The sequence below is a fragment of the Protopterus annectens genome, chromosome 7.part0, assembly GCF_019279795.1.
Source record: "Protopterus annectens isolate FY-2018-M chromosome 7.part0, PAN1.0, whole genome shotgun sequence".
NCBI lineage: Eukaryota > Metazoa > Chordata > Ceratodontiformes > Protopteridae > Protopterus > Protopterus annectens.
Window position 1 is genome coordinate 1616381373 of NC_056739.1, and position 15125 is coordinate 1616396497.

Below are 15125 nucleotides of genomic sequence, written 5' to 3' on the forward strand. Positions count from 1 at the left end.
AAAAGTTCCATGTTTTCAAGAATCACTCTGTATTTGTTTGTAAGGCCGTTCATTCCTGTTATAATCTCCTCAAACCATTTTAACCCCTCATCCTGGGGAATAACTGAAAACAGATCTTTGACATTGACTGTTAGGAATATATACTCATCATCATATGGACAATTCACTATTTTCTTCAAAAAATCCCATGAGTCTATAAGAATATGCTCAAAATTTTTAAGAATACGCTTGAGTTTCTAATCAACATATATAGATAGAGGTTGGGTTTTTGAGCCCTGGGAAGACACAATTGGCTGCATAATTATTAATTATTAAATTATTATATTAAATTATTAATAAATATAAAGTTTTATCAAGAATTTATATATATATATATATATATATATATATATATATATATATATATATATGTATATATTAAACATTTTTTATGGTTTATACAGATGTGTATTTATTATATTGATATTTATTGATATTTACATTTATGGATGTATGCACACTTATATACATACATACATATGTACACATATGTGTGCATATACTTATGTGTGTATACACATATACATGTATAGATATTTAATTTTCAGAAGAGTTGGCATTATTCTTTATCATTATTTTGTTATTAGTTTTCTGTTTTTAAGGTTTTGACATGATATACTGTTTCTTCCTTTTTTTTATAACATATTGCATATTAATCGCAATCTACAATTTATTTATTTATTTATATTTTTAATATATTGTAACATATTTCAGCATATTCATATTTATTCTAACTTTTATACAGCCGCTTTTATAGTTTTTATTTTAATGGCTGTATTCACTGTTCTCCGAATAGAAAATTGTTAATGTACACACAATAGAAAACAGTATGTATATTACTTTTAGAAGTATATGAAGGAAATGTGTGTACCAATTAATTCATTGACCAGCCCACTAGTTGATGTATATAAATTGATGTGTTTTGTGGTTCTAATCTATCTCTGAAGAAGTCTCCGAACGGAGACGAAAGCGCTTAGATTTTATTTGTGTGTAAATAAGTCAATCAATTTATTAATATTTTCGCTGGTGGATTCTATTTTTCTGGATTTGTATGGGAGGACAACCTTTATTGTTCTTGGAACAGTTTTTTTGGAATTTGTTGTGACATTTTTTCATGTTTTGTGGTTACTAGTCGCTTTTTGAGAGGTACCTGGTCCTTGAACGAGGATATCCTGCCATGGATACCAGTAGTTTATTGTCCGAATTAATTAAGGTTATACAAACGCACTCACAGGCAGAGGCTATACTTTTAAGCACAGCCAGCGAGATTCCATGTGCGCAAAGCAGCCCGAGAATACTAAACGCAGAATTGATGATGTCAGATGCCAGAAAAGAGCGGTGCGGTGAGGAGAATGGCCTGTTGAACACTAATACAAGGAACATTGCTGTTTTGAGGTCTAATTTGGGACAGGATATGCAGCGAAAAGCAGTTCCACTAGCAGAAACTTATAAGGACATAGATTTTGGAACTTGGCTTAATCGTTCATTCCACAATACGAACGAAAAAGGGAGAAGGAGGGAGAACCAAGAGTTTCCGACTTTTAAGGACAATTGTAAGACATTTAAAATATTGTTACAGAAATATAAGGCCTGGGCAGTTGAAAACAGTTATTTTGAGAAATGTTTAAAAAAAAAATTGTGCCCAATGGTCTTAGATTGAACAAATATCCTAATAATGCGAAGTATGACAATAAGTTCTTTAAAACTGTTACTGGTATTTTAAATGATTGTTGGCTGGCCATTTTAAGGGATATGATTAAACACAATAATGTGAATATGGAAAATACTAAAAAATGATTGATAATTTGTATTTGATTATCAGCACAGATGTGTTATTTTCAGTAGAAGAGTACAAAAACATATATTATAGAGTACTACAGTATGTTGACTATTATACAAATACTAACATGAATAGAAAGCTCTCTAAAATTGAAAGAGATCTAAAGGAGTATGAACTGAATTTAGCATATTATTGTGATAGGAGAACAGATTCAGATTTTAAAAAGAAAAATCCTTATTCTGTTAATAAGTACAACAATAATAAATATCAGAGGAATTATGAAATTAGGGGTGAAAAACAGTTTTATAATGAATTAGAAGCTACTGGTACCACAGATTATCAAAGATATGAAAGCAATGAGAATAGGTTCAATAGGGGGGATGCTATCCCTTTACAAATAGATGAACCAAGGAGATCAGAAAGAATAAGAAACCGGAATGTACAACCTACATATGCACAGATAGCGGAAAACAACAATCGGTACACAGGGAGACCGCAACGTTAGCTATTACTGGAGCTTTATGTAATGGGGAAGAGACAGTAGTTGGGGCACAGGAGAGTACTAACCAAGAGTCTAATGGTAATAACATTATTAATTCTTTTAATAATTTTAATATATTTAACTATATAGATATTCAGATTAATGAAGATTATTTTAATTTATTTATAAAAGATTTTAGTTCTATACCTAGTAATATGCCACTTTTGGACAATATTTTAAGGACATTAAGTTATATACACGGAAATTAAATCTTATTCATAACTTCAAGGATAAAAAATATGAAGACAACAGTGGCGGCATAATAAAATTAAAAAGATCTAGTACTTATAATCCACCGCTTCAGAAAGAATTATTTAATTTTGAAAAATGTGTTATGAAGAATATTAGGTACTTATATAATAAAAATCGAAAAGACACTAACATGGGAATGACAAGTAATCTAACATCTATTGAATTTAAAATACTAAATGAGTTTAGTAGAAATGATAAGGTTAGAGTGATAAAGCCAGATAAGGGTGGGGGGTGGTACTAATGGATAAATGGGACTATAATAAGAAAACGCTGGATATTTTAGACAAGAAGAACCAATATGAGATTGTATCAAAAAATGAGATTAATATTTCTTATAAGAAAATTGACCTTATAATGGAGGATAATCTCCTTCAGGGTTTGATTGACAGAGACTTGTACAATTTTTAAAGGTTCCTAAACCAGTAATACCTATTATTTTTGGAATTCCAAAGGTGCATAAATCAATTGTAGATCCCCCAATGTGGCCATTTGTGTCTTCCCAGGGCTCAAAAACCCAACCTCTAGCTATATATGTTCATTACAAACTCAAGCATATTCTTAAAAATTTTGAGCATATTCTTATAGACTCATGGGATTTTTTAAAGAAAATAGTGAATTGTTCAAATGATGATGAGTATATATTCCTAACAGTCAATGTCAAAGATCTGTTTTCAGTTATTCCCCAGGATGAGGGGTTAAAATGGTTTGAGGAGATTATAACAGGAATGGATGGCCTTACAAACGATGAATACAGAGTGATTGTTGAAAACATGGAACTTGTTTTAAAATACAATTATCTGTACTTTCAGGGGGACTATTACCATCAAAAGGAAGGTGTGGCCATGGGGTCGGCTTGCGCACCAATATACACTAACATTGTTATGTTGTATTGGGAGCTGAATTTTATTTTTTCTTCCATACACAAAAAACATATTATAAAATATTTTAGGTTTTTGGATGACATTTTTATTGTATGGGAGGGATCAGATAATACAATAGATGAGTTTATAAGATATATAAGTCATACTACTAACTTTCTAGAATTTACTTTTAAAAGTGGGAAGGATGTTATCCATTTTTTTAGATGTTCAACTAGAAAAAGACTATCATAATGGGTGTTATAAATCTAATATTTACCGTAAAAAACATTTTTCTAATGCTTATATACATTATAGTAGTGATCACCCCAGTTCTTAAAAAAGAATATTGTCAAAGGGCAAATGATTAGAATGGCAAGAATGATCTTATATGATAGTGATTTCATCATAGAAATTAGAAATGTAGAACAGGTGTTTCAGGAGAGAGGCTATCCATCAAGAATTATTGATAATATAACAGAGTATGTTCTTAAAGGTAGAAATGAAAATAGATATCTACCACTCCTTGCTATAAAAGAGAAGGGTTTATCGGATATATTGGAAGAAGATGGTATTTCTAAAACTAATGATATACAAATAAATGGACAGGAGATTAATAAGAATAGTAACATAAATGATGGTCTACCCTTCCTTACATTAACCTACCATAAAGGTATGGGGTGGTTGAGAAAATGTATAGACGAGACATGGGGGATGTTTGGTGAAATGTATGGTAAAACAAATACATTTCAAAAGAACATAAAATATAGTTATAGGAGGAATAGGAATATAAAGAACATTCTGGAATATTATAAGACCAATAAAACTAATACAACTATAGGTGCAAATAGAAAACGTGGAACTTTCAAATGTGGACGGTGTGCCCAGTGTTCCTTCATTGCAGAACAAAAGGATTTGGCATTACCAAGTATAGGAACTACTTTGAAAGCTAAAAATTATAGTAGCTGCTATACTCAGGGTGTGGTTTATTTGGCCTTTTGTAAGGCATGTTCAAAATATTATGTGGGTAAAACTGAGAGACATTTAAGATCCAGGATATATGAACATGTAAGGGACATCAACAAGCAAAATGTGAATAATGCATTATACAGGCATTTGATGAACTGCAAGGAGACTAATTTTAAATTCTGGGTATTAGAAGAAGTTGGACACCCGGACATAGGCGGTGACTGGGAAACAAAGCTAGAATATAAGGACATGATGTGTCAATTGCATTTGGATGCAAGCGGAGGGAAAGGCCTTAATGACCACATATCTATTTCTCCTGTTTTAAAAATCTTTGCTGCTGACCCTAATATGGCTGTTAAAAGTTAGGAATATACTTATTATTTTTAATGAAGATACATACAGGTATATATAAATATACAAATATATAAAAATACACATTTTTAGAAAGGTGGATACATTACATTATATTAAATTATTAAATTATTAAATTATTAATTATTAAATTATTAATAAATATAACGTTTTATCAAGAATTTATTTATATATATATATATATATATATATATATATATATATTCTTTACACATTTTTTATGGTTTATACAGATGTGTATTTATTCTTTTGATATTTATTGATATTTACATTTATGGATGTATGCACACTTATATACATACATACATACATACATACATATGTACACATATGTGTGCATATACTTATGTGTGTATACACATATACATGTATACATATTTAATTTTCAGAAGAGTTGGCATTATTGTTTATCATTATTTTGTTATTAGTTTTTCTGTTTTTAAGGTTTTGATATGATATACTGTTTCTTCCTTTTTTTTTATAACATAATATGGCATATTTATCGCAATCTATAATTTATTTATTTATATTTTTAATATATTGTAACATATTTCAACATATTCATATTTATTCTAACTTTTATACAGCCGTTTTTATAGTTTTTGTTTTAATGGCTGTATTCACTGTTCTCCGAATAGAAAATTGTTAATTTACACACAATAGAAAACAGTGTTCATATTACTTTAGAAGTATATGAAGGAAATATACGTACCAATTAATTCATTGACCAGCCCACTAGTTGATGTATATAAATTGATGTGTTTTGTGGTTCTAATCTATCTCTGAAGAAGTCTCCGAAGGGAGACGAAAGCCCTTAGATTTTATTTGTGTGTAAATAAATCAATCAATTTATTAATATTTTCGCCGGTGGATTCTATTTTTCTGGATTTGTATGGGAGGACGACCTTTATTGTTCTTGGAACAGGTTTTTTGGAATTTGTTGTGACATTTTTTCGTGTTTTGTGGTTACAAAATCTCTATTCATCCAGGCATTGACATCGCAGGGGTTCCTACCCTGTTATCACTAGTAGGTACATTAAGGGGAGCATTACCATAAGTTCCAACTGTCCTGGAAGCATTCTCAGGTTGCAAATTGGTAATTGTTGATGTAGTTTGTACACTTCTTTGGCTGTTGGACACAGAAACTTCCTGTGAAAATTGCTGTATAAGCTGTGTAAGAAGACCAGTATTTTACACAGGATCATCTCCAAGAGTCACTGTTCACACTGAAACATCCATCACGAAACATGGCAAAATTATAGACTCAGAACCGGGTGAGCACCAGACTCAAACAAAAAATGTGTTGTATCGAGAAAGTGTCCCAGACATGAAACCAAGTCCCATTAAATAAGGTTTGCTTTGTAAATATATAGATATAAAATTGAAAAATGTCCTTGAGAACGAATTACACATTTGTATTGATTCCTGTCATTTTCTAAAAAAGTTCAATGAACTTAATTATGATGAAAATATTACTTTTCTTACACTGGATGTGATTAACTTATTGAATGTGATACCCCATACCTTTGGGTTGGAATGGTTTGAAGAGTTTTTATTTGACTCCAAGTCATTTCCAAATGATGAGGTGGGAGTTATGGTTCATTTTATGGAGATAATTTTAAGTACCAATTCTGTATATTTTGAGGAACAGTATTTCTTCCAAAAGACTGGTGTAGCTATGGGGCAGTTTGCACCCCCATATTTGCTAATATTATTATGTTAATGTGGGTGAGGATGTTTTAGTTTTCTTCTCCTTTCAAGAACAATTGGAGACTATATTTATGTTATTTGGATGATCTAATTTTTGTGTGGGTGGGGGATGAATCTAGTATTCAAGAATTTTTGACGTACATTAATGAGACTACTACCTTTTTGAAGTTCACACACACATCATTTTTCTAAGATCAATTACTTGGATGTAGAAATCTGTAAAGATCTGAAGAGTAAACAATATATAAGCAACATATATAGGAAGCCCACTTTTTGCAACAGCCTGCTGCACTATGATAGTTGTCACCCTAATCAGTTATGCAGGAAAATGATTGCCTGTGTGACCTGGGTATTTAAGCTCCTATGCAGAGGAGGAAAAATGTCCACGAATAAAATACCCTAGGGAAGCCAAGATCAAATGGATGACCAGGTAGGCTGCTTTAATAAAGGTACGGTGGGATGTTGGTGAAGAAGCTGGGCTACCGGTAAAGCTTTGAGAAAGGCTGTGCATACCCAAGTGCTTGTGGTTGAAGGCTGAGTAAAGCCTTTAGAAAGGCTTCGTATACAGGTCGTAGTTCTGGCTGGTCAAGTCACCTGGTGAGAGGAACCACCATTGTGGCAGCTAGAAATCAAAGATGAAACACACAGAAAAAACAGGCAAAACAACGTAAATGTGGCTCGGCTAAGGAGCTCTGCTCGTCGTGGGGGCAAAAAATCAACGTAGTCAAAGTTCAGATTCTAGAAGGTCGTACTTTATTGAAGTAAAAAGTACCAGAAGTACAATCACCATCGAAGCATAGTTCCTTAATGGAAAAAGTGATCCAGAGGATTTCCTTTTATAAGAGTACCTGGGGGTGTGTCAGTGGGAGCCAATCAAGTGTGAGTGAAAAAACCTTAAGGAAAGGTGTAATTAAGGGGCAATTTGTCCGAATAGCACGAATGATTACAAGAGACTCTGATTTTTTTGCTCAGTGTACCATTCTTAGTAACATGTTTACTTCAAGGGGCTGCCCGGGTTTCTTAATAGAAAAGGTGAAAGATGAGATAGTTACTAAGAGGAAGGGAGGGATATTTTTGCCCCTTTTAAGGGCACAAGATACAATTTATCCCAATAATAATGGATTATTAAAATCTATTGCTATAAATAATTATCAGTGTTCCTTTAAAACTAAGTTTTCCATAGATTATCTTATGATCCAGGACATTTTAAATAGGAACTGGCAGTTATTTGAAACACAAGAGGGACTGATAGAAAAACTTGGATATACGCCTAGCATTGTATACAAGAGGGGGTGTACCATTAAAACATGCTAGAATGGAAAGAGGAGAGCTTATCAAGTAAAGGGAGAAGAGGTACAAAAAATGTGTTTTTCTACACAATGTTGTCATATTTTGAATAAAGAATATGTTAGAATTAACTCTTGTACCATACAACCTAATGGACTTTTTATTGTAACTCTATTGGGGTTATTTATGCTGCCATTTGCTCCAAGTGCCCTGGATTGTATATAGGGAAAACTATACGTAGATTTAAGGAGAGAATCTATGAACATATTAGGCATATGAAAAACAAAAATAGCAACAATGCCCTTTATAAACATGTGGAAATGTTCTCTACACATAATTTTCATTTTTTGTTTTAGAAGGGGTTAAAAAAGACCTTCGAGAGGAGCCCTGGTCAAACATGGTTGAATGCCCAGGTTTTACCTGGGCTGACTGACACTTTTAGTATAGTTAGTTTTTTAAGGCTGTGTTCACATTGTTTTTAACAACTTTATTTGGTTACTAGGAGATTAATTGATTGGATAATTTAAAATTACTTTTTATTGGTGGAGATATGGTCATGTGGCCAATTAATGTTTTTTTAATTTGTGGTTTTTGTATGCTTGTATGTTTTATTCTGAAGAAGTCATGTGATACAAGCTGATAAAAGCACTAAATAAACCTTATTTGATGGGACGTGGTTTCGTGTCTGGGACACTTTCTTGATACAAGGCATTTTTTTGTTTGAGTTTCGTGTTCACCTGGTTCTGAGTCTATAATTGAAATCCCCCATGACCAAAGTGTTCTGCAATATTTGGATTGAATCCTGTTTGATCAAATAGGATTTGTGTGCATCACGATCCATGGAGGGGGTTCTATAACTGGCTATGTCTTGAGTGGGGGTCTTACCAACAGTAATCTGAACATGAAGTAAATCCATGGATTTGTCCAGTCTAACAATGTGGGAGGTGAATTTATCTCTAATATAGACAAAAAACCACCTCCTTTGATTCTCATATATTCATTTTGCACTCTGAAGGTGTAGAAGGGATTGTAGCCATGCAAGGCCAAGGTGCTCTCTAAGGCCTTGAACCAGGTTTCTGTGACTGCACAGACATTTACATCCTCCAGTGACAGAAATTTTTCCAGGGTGAGCAGTTTTTGGTTTAAGCTGTTAGCGTTTAGCAGCATAGCACTTAATTTGTTATGGTTGGCAATTTTCACATCAGCAAATTTGTTTTTGAGACCTTTCCTGAATAAAGTACTATGGGGGGGAGGCAAGAGCCTTTGCCAGCAGCCAAAAGCCTAGTGGTACCAGCTGCAAGCCATCTCCGGCAAAGCAGCAAGGTTTTTTGACCATGTCATCCCAGGCTGACAAAAATTAGATCCCCTTTGAATGAGACTGAAAACTATGCCAGTTATTGAAATTGATCATTTTTTGTGTATTGTGTGGCATTATTCTAGGTGAGGGTAATATGCTGCTAAGGCTAGGGACATACCTGCCTGGAAGACATACTCAGAGAGTCATAATGGTACTTGTTGCCAAGATACCAGAGTGCATGTGTGATCTGATGAATCCTGGCACCAGACAGGCAGCTGATTGTGACTTTCTCCTTATCTAACCTGGTGAGTGGGACATCTGTGTATCACACTATGTATTCTCCAGTTTCAAGAAAATGTGTTTTTAGAGTGTTACACCTTAAGGGCTTGATAGGTGAGACACTAGTGTTGCTATGTGTCTTGGGTGTTGTGGAAACTGTGTCAGTTGTAGCAGTATTTTATTTTTCTGGTCTGTGGTGTTTTGGTAAGTTTTTTTCAGAGAACATCCACGTATATTGATTTATGTGTTGGATGCATACTATGTATGTAGTGATGGGTGAGTTGACAACCTCTTCAGTGTTACTGTTTTCAGTGTGAGAGAGCACAGATTCAAGATTCGTAGTGTATATACATCTCTCACACTCTCTACTAGAGTGAGATATTAGTAGAGAATTGTCAGTGTACATGAGGCAGTTACTACTGCCTCAGGAGACCCAAGTCAACAAGGCTGGTAGGAGAAACAAGGGTAGTCCAACTGTCCATAATGCTAGGTCTGAAGAAGTGTTATCAGAAAGGAGGTGCTTTCAGGACTGATCTAGGAGGTGCTCTGTAGATGGGTATTTCTGATGGGGTTTTTGGCAAGTGGTTTAATAGGTCACAGCTCACTAGCAATACTTCTTAGACCACAAATGTACTAAAGATGAAGACTGCACTAATGTACTACAGCTGTATCTAAGGGAAAAACTGACAAAATATCTGACTGGCTATGGCACACAATTGCACGCGAATGAGCAGTGCTGCATGATGCACAAACAAGATGAAACCCAGTCAAATGCCAGGCTTAAATACCAGAATCTAAAAACTTGAAAAGGCATTTGAAAAACTCAGAAGAACAAATGAAGGTGCTTACTCCAAGCCCTAGACCAATCACCCTTCACCAGACAGTTTCCAATCAGCACACTTCTCTCACAAGGATGCAGTATGCAACAGCCATTACAAACAGACTCAGATGCAGCAAATCTGTATCTGGACAATGCTACAGCTACTAGCATCCCTAATTTAGGCGGGGAACACTAAAAACTATTTTAAACAGTAGAAAAACAAAAGTGAGACACTAACAATGTTTTAAACAGCAAAATAATCAGTCATTTAAAACATTCCTTGGCAGGAAAACAGAACCAAGAGAGCAGATGCTTTGTAAACAGGGTAGCAATGAGTGGCATTATGCGTCAGCTACTCTAGGGTAAGTCCAAAGGGAAGCATGTATCTCCTATAAGACTTATGCTTTTATACCCCATGTAACCAGGACATCAGTCAGCATCACAGTGGCTCAGCTGCTATAGGTATATCTTTGTGTTTGAACTAATATAGAGATAAAATTACATTAACAGCAAAAGGTTCATTGAAGGATGAAAACAAGCCACTCAATTTCTCTGTTAGGCGAGCACAACTTTTAACTCTTCCTAATGGGCTATTAACTGAATGAAAACATGCAGTCTAATGGAACCTCAGCTAACAGCTAAGTCATCAACATTGCATTCAGTGACTATATTGTTGATAAGAAGGAAAGCAACTCCTCCTTCTACTCATCCAAACAGGAGGATGTACACCAGTATACATGTTATCACTACAGTCAATTGTAGAATTAATGAAACAGAGGAATTATGTGGAAATACCCAGGATAGCAATGCATTTGGAGGGCTCATCTGGCAATTCCCACAGTTGTCTGTCAAAGAAGTGACATCTGTTATTCCATCTGCTGAATGTTTTATGCATGTGGCTGCTGGGACATAGGAGAATGTACCTTGGGGATAGTTAAATGTTAAAAAGTCCTGTTAGGAAACATGACAGTCTTTATTCATATAAGTGGTCAAAATCCAAACCAATTACAATCGTATGTATATATTTATTTATTTATTGCTTTTGTTGACCAGGAAGATCCATTTGGTCCATAATGCCTTTTCAATGGAAGTGTAGAGAAAAAAATCTGTAATTATATAAATCAATTGAATGAATATTCTCCTCATATTTCACATTTCACTTCACTTCACTTGGTGGTCAGTGTTATTGCTTGCTGGGTTTCTGTGCTAGCAGTAATGTTGTTAGAGTACATAGCTATAATAAGTCTGTGCAGAGCATGTGGTATGCATGTCATGGTCTCCTTATATATTTATACTTGTAGCTATAGTTAGATAGATAGATATTTTGCTGCTGATATTTCAGCATGGTTGTGTCTTATAGTTAGGATACTGTGATATCCACAACAGATCACTTAATCACATATCAGTGTACTAATAGGAGCCACCTACATCATATTTATGAATGATTTCATACACCAAGTTTAGGGTTACTGAGACCAGTGAGTTAGCTACATATAACAAAGTTCAAGGTTAACAATATTCAGTTTGTGCACTACACGGACAGAACTATATTTAATCAGCAGATTATGTCCATTAATATAAACAGGCTAACAAGCACAGTCTTGTGACAGACATTATATAAACACAATATGTAAAATACTTCTTGAAGTACCAGTAGCACTGTCTGAGTCAGACAGAGATGGAGCCATGACTGTCACTCACATGTACCAAGAACAGTTAGTGGTTCAGATGCCCAAAGAGCTATGGAGAGGGAGAATAAGAGGCTTATATAAGCTTATCCACCAAGTGAGGAGACAGATGTGTTCTCCTTATGGTCTGGCACTCTTTGCTGGAGACTGATGGGTTTCACTATGACCATGATTAGGCTACAGAACATTTGGCATCAGATGATCTAGAGTTGATGCCTCAAGATATGATGCATAATATCATTACATTTTCTGCCTCATTTAGGATCCCTTCCATTTTCATAACAAAAAAATCCCCATACTTGGTCATGTATGTGATGTCATGTATTTTGATTCTTGACCTTCAGGGGTGTGGCAATGGTAACCCTATTAGTAGGTGATACTAAGGACATTTTCTCCTTGCAGATGGAGGGCCCAAGTATCACAGGGTATTTGGCAGCATCATAGCAGTTAAAAATGATCAAACATTTCAGATGAGATGTTAGGTTACATGGTAGTCAAGGGTTTGAGGTTCAGTACTAAATTCTGGTGGTCACTTTCTTTGTGAAGTTTGCATTTTCTCCCTGTGTCTGCATCATTTTTCTCTGCGTACTCTGTTTTTTTCCACCTTCCAAAAACATGCTGATGGATAGGCTACTCAAATTTTCCCTACATGCATATTCTATTTACCTGTATCTTTAGGACTTTGGATGTGGTTGAAAATGTTTCCTGTACAAACTCACTTATCATTTATCAAGTCTTAAAAATAAATGCATAAGTTGTGCCAGATAATCAGTAGTGCAGGAAAGAGGTCAGAAATAAAAGGTATATCAGCAAATTTCTCCTCGCACGGTCTGTTCTACCGAGTTGTCATTGTGCTTCTCAATCTTTAAGGTCACAAGATAAAAACGTACTGATCTCCTCGCTATATCTTTTATATATTCTATTTAAGATATAGGAAATGCCAGGAGACACCCAAAGACAATGTTGTTATTTAACCGTATGTTAACTAAATAAAATATCTGCAAATGAAAGTTTTGTAAATAAAGTTGTTAGGCTGTGCATTTTTTAAACTATTGTACAGTAGCTGATACATCATAGCAATGCATTTTTGAATGTGATGATAGATTGTTTCTGAAAACAGACAGGTCCCTCCCAATTTATTATGCATGTTAGTGGACGTATGGCAGCTTCATCTTTCTACAACCAACAGCAGCATGGTCTTTTTTGTCCTTTTGCATCACATTACAGGAGCTGACCTCTTTTAGAACACATTTCTCTTTGATGTACCCAGAATCAATGATCTGCAAAGATTGTCCTCAAAAAGATGTTACAAAATCCCAGCATCACCTAGCTTTTACAAATCCGCTTGTCCCTGAAGCTTGATTCATAGTGATTAACAAACAGCATGCCTTCCTGCCTTTCTGTGGTGAGTTCATTTTGAAAGCAGCTTGTTTTCATTTGTTTAATGAAGAGTTTGTATCTGATTTTAAAGGTTCTCATACAGCTGTGTGGGATTCAGTCTGTCTTTTTTATCTGTTGATAAGTAAGAGATAATGGTAACTGTCACGTATTTTGCTGCTTATTGAATTCATCTTAGAGCTCTTAGTTACTCAGTAAAGAATATTTCGTAATCTTCAACAGTAGAAAGTATCACATTACAAAATGCCAGCACATCAGATTCCTATTACAGTGTTAGATGCAATAACAGAGATTATAATGCATAATATAGCTTCCAAGCTGTGTTCTGTTCCAGGTATAGTTTGACTTTAATTTATTTCATTTGCTACTTAAAGCTGTCATTGTTTGTCAAGGTGTTTCTAGCACTTACTCATGTTTCAGCTTGTTTTATGTCTTTGATCTGTCTCAGTGCCCGATGAGCTTGTACACTTGAAATACGTCCATATGCACGGAGGTACTTATAAATGCACTCTGCTTACAAGGGCCGATTAACCTTCATAGGTTGCCGTAACATGCCACTAAGGTAAGCTATAGTTCTTGTTAACTAGCTGTTGGTATCATCCCATTATTGATGAAAATCAATATGCCTGTTTATCATATTCTTGCATTATTAAATTCGGCTTCTCTTAAAACCTACCACTGCCTCTGAGGAATTGTTTGATTTATCATCCTCAAAAAAATCATTGTTAACCCATATTTATGCCCACGCATTTTTCAAATAATTCTCCTTTTTTACTGAAATTTATATTTAAGTCATACAAATGCATCTTTTAGCTAGAATGTAGCCTGGGAATTATCCGGTATGAAGGAATAACATACATTGTAAGAATCCATACTTCTTTGCTCTACTTTCTGAGGGATGGCTCTCATAGACTTACTGGTCAGGTCAGTTATCACTAACTTCAGACCCACTGAGTATCCTGTCACTGTCTCCTTCTGGGGGATGGCTCTCAAGGACTTACTGGTCAGGTCAGTTATCACTAACTTCAGATCCACTGAATATCCTGTCACTGTCTCCTTCTAGGGGATGGCTCTCATAGACTTACTGGTCAGGTCAATTATCACTAACTTCAGACCCACTGAATATCCTGTCACTGTCTCCTTCTAGGGGATGGCTCTCATAGACTTACTGGTCAGGTCACTTATCACTAACTTCAGACCCACTGAATATCCTGTCACTGTCTCCTTCTGTACTACATATTGAGATAGAGCCAGGACTTGTCACTTGTGTAGGCAAGCTGAATCATGGCCTTTTAGGCAGCACAGGATATGAACACCCTATGACTTGACAGAGGAATGGACATGGGATTTGCTAGCTCACTGCAGTGGTCTGATGAGTAGGACATTGGTTGGGATTCTTAACTGCTCCTCTTCTGACAGAAATGTCATCAAATGATGGTAAGCAACAGGCATTCATAGGATTAGGAGTCATATATGAGCACAAACACGCTCACCATAAGGTTTGATCTGGAACAGATAGTCTGCACCCCCACAAGGGGCTCAAATGTCCTAGACTTAGTACTCACCAACACAGGAGGTCTTTGCACTATGCCTCTGTATGTTGCCCTCTTTGCTAAAGTCTGATAATAATCAATCTCTTTCAAAGTAATGATCATACCTAAGCCCCCCCAAGACCAAAAAGGATGACAAAGTTCTCCAAAGCAAAGTATAACCTCCTAAGTGATGGCATAAATAGTTTCAAACCTCCTGCTATCACTGTCAGCAATGATTTCTATACAGAGGTGTACACAAATGCCCTGTATAAACACCTATACAGATGTGTAGATTTAGCTGTAC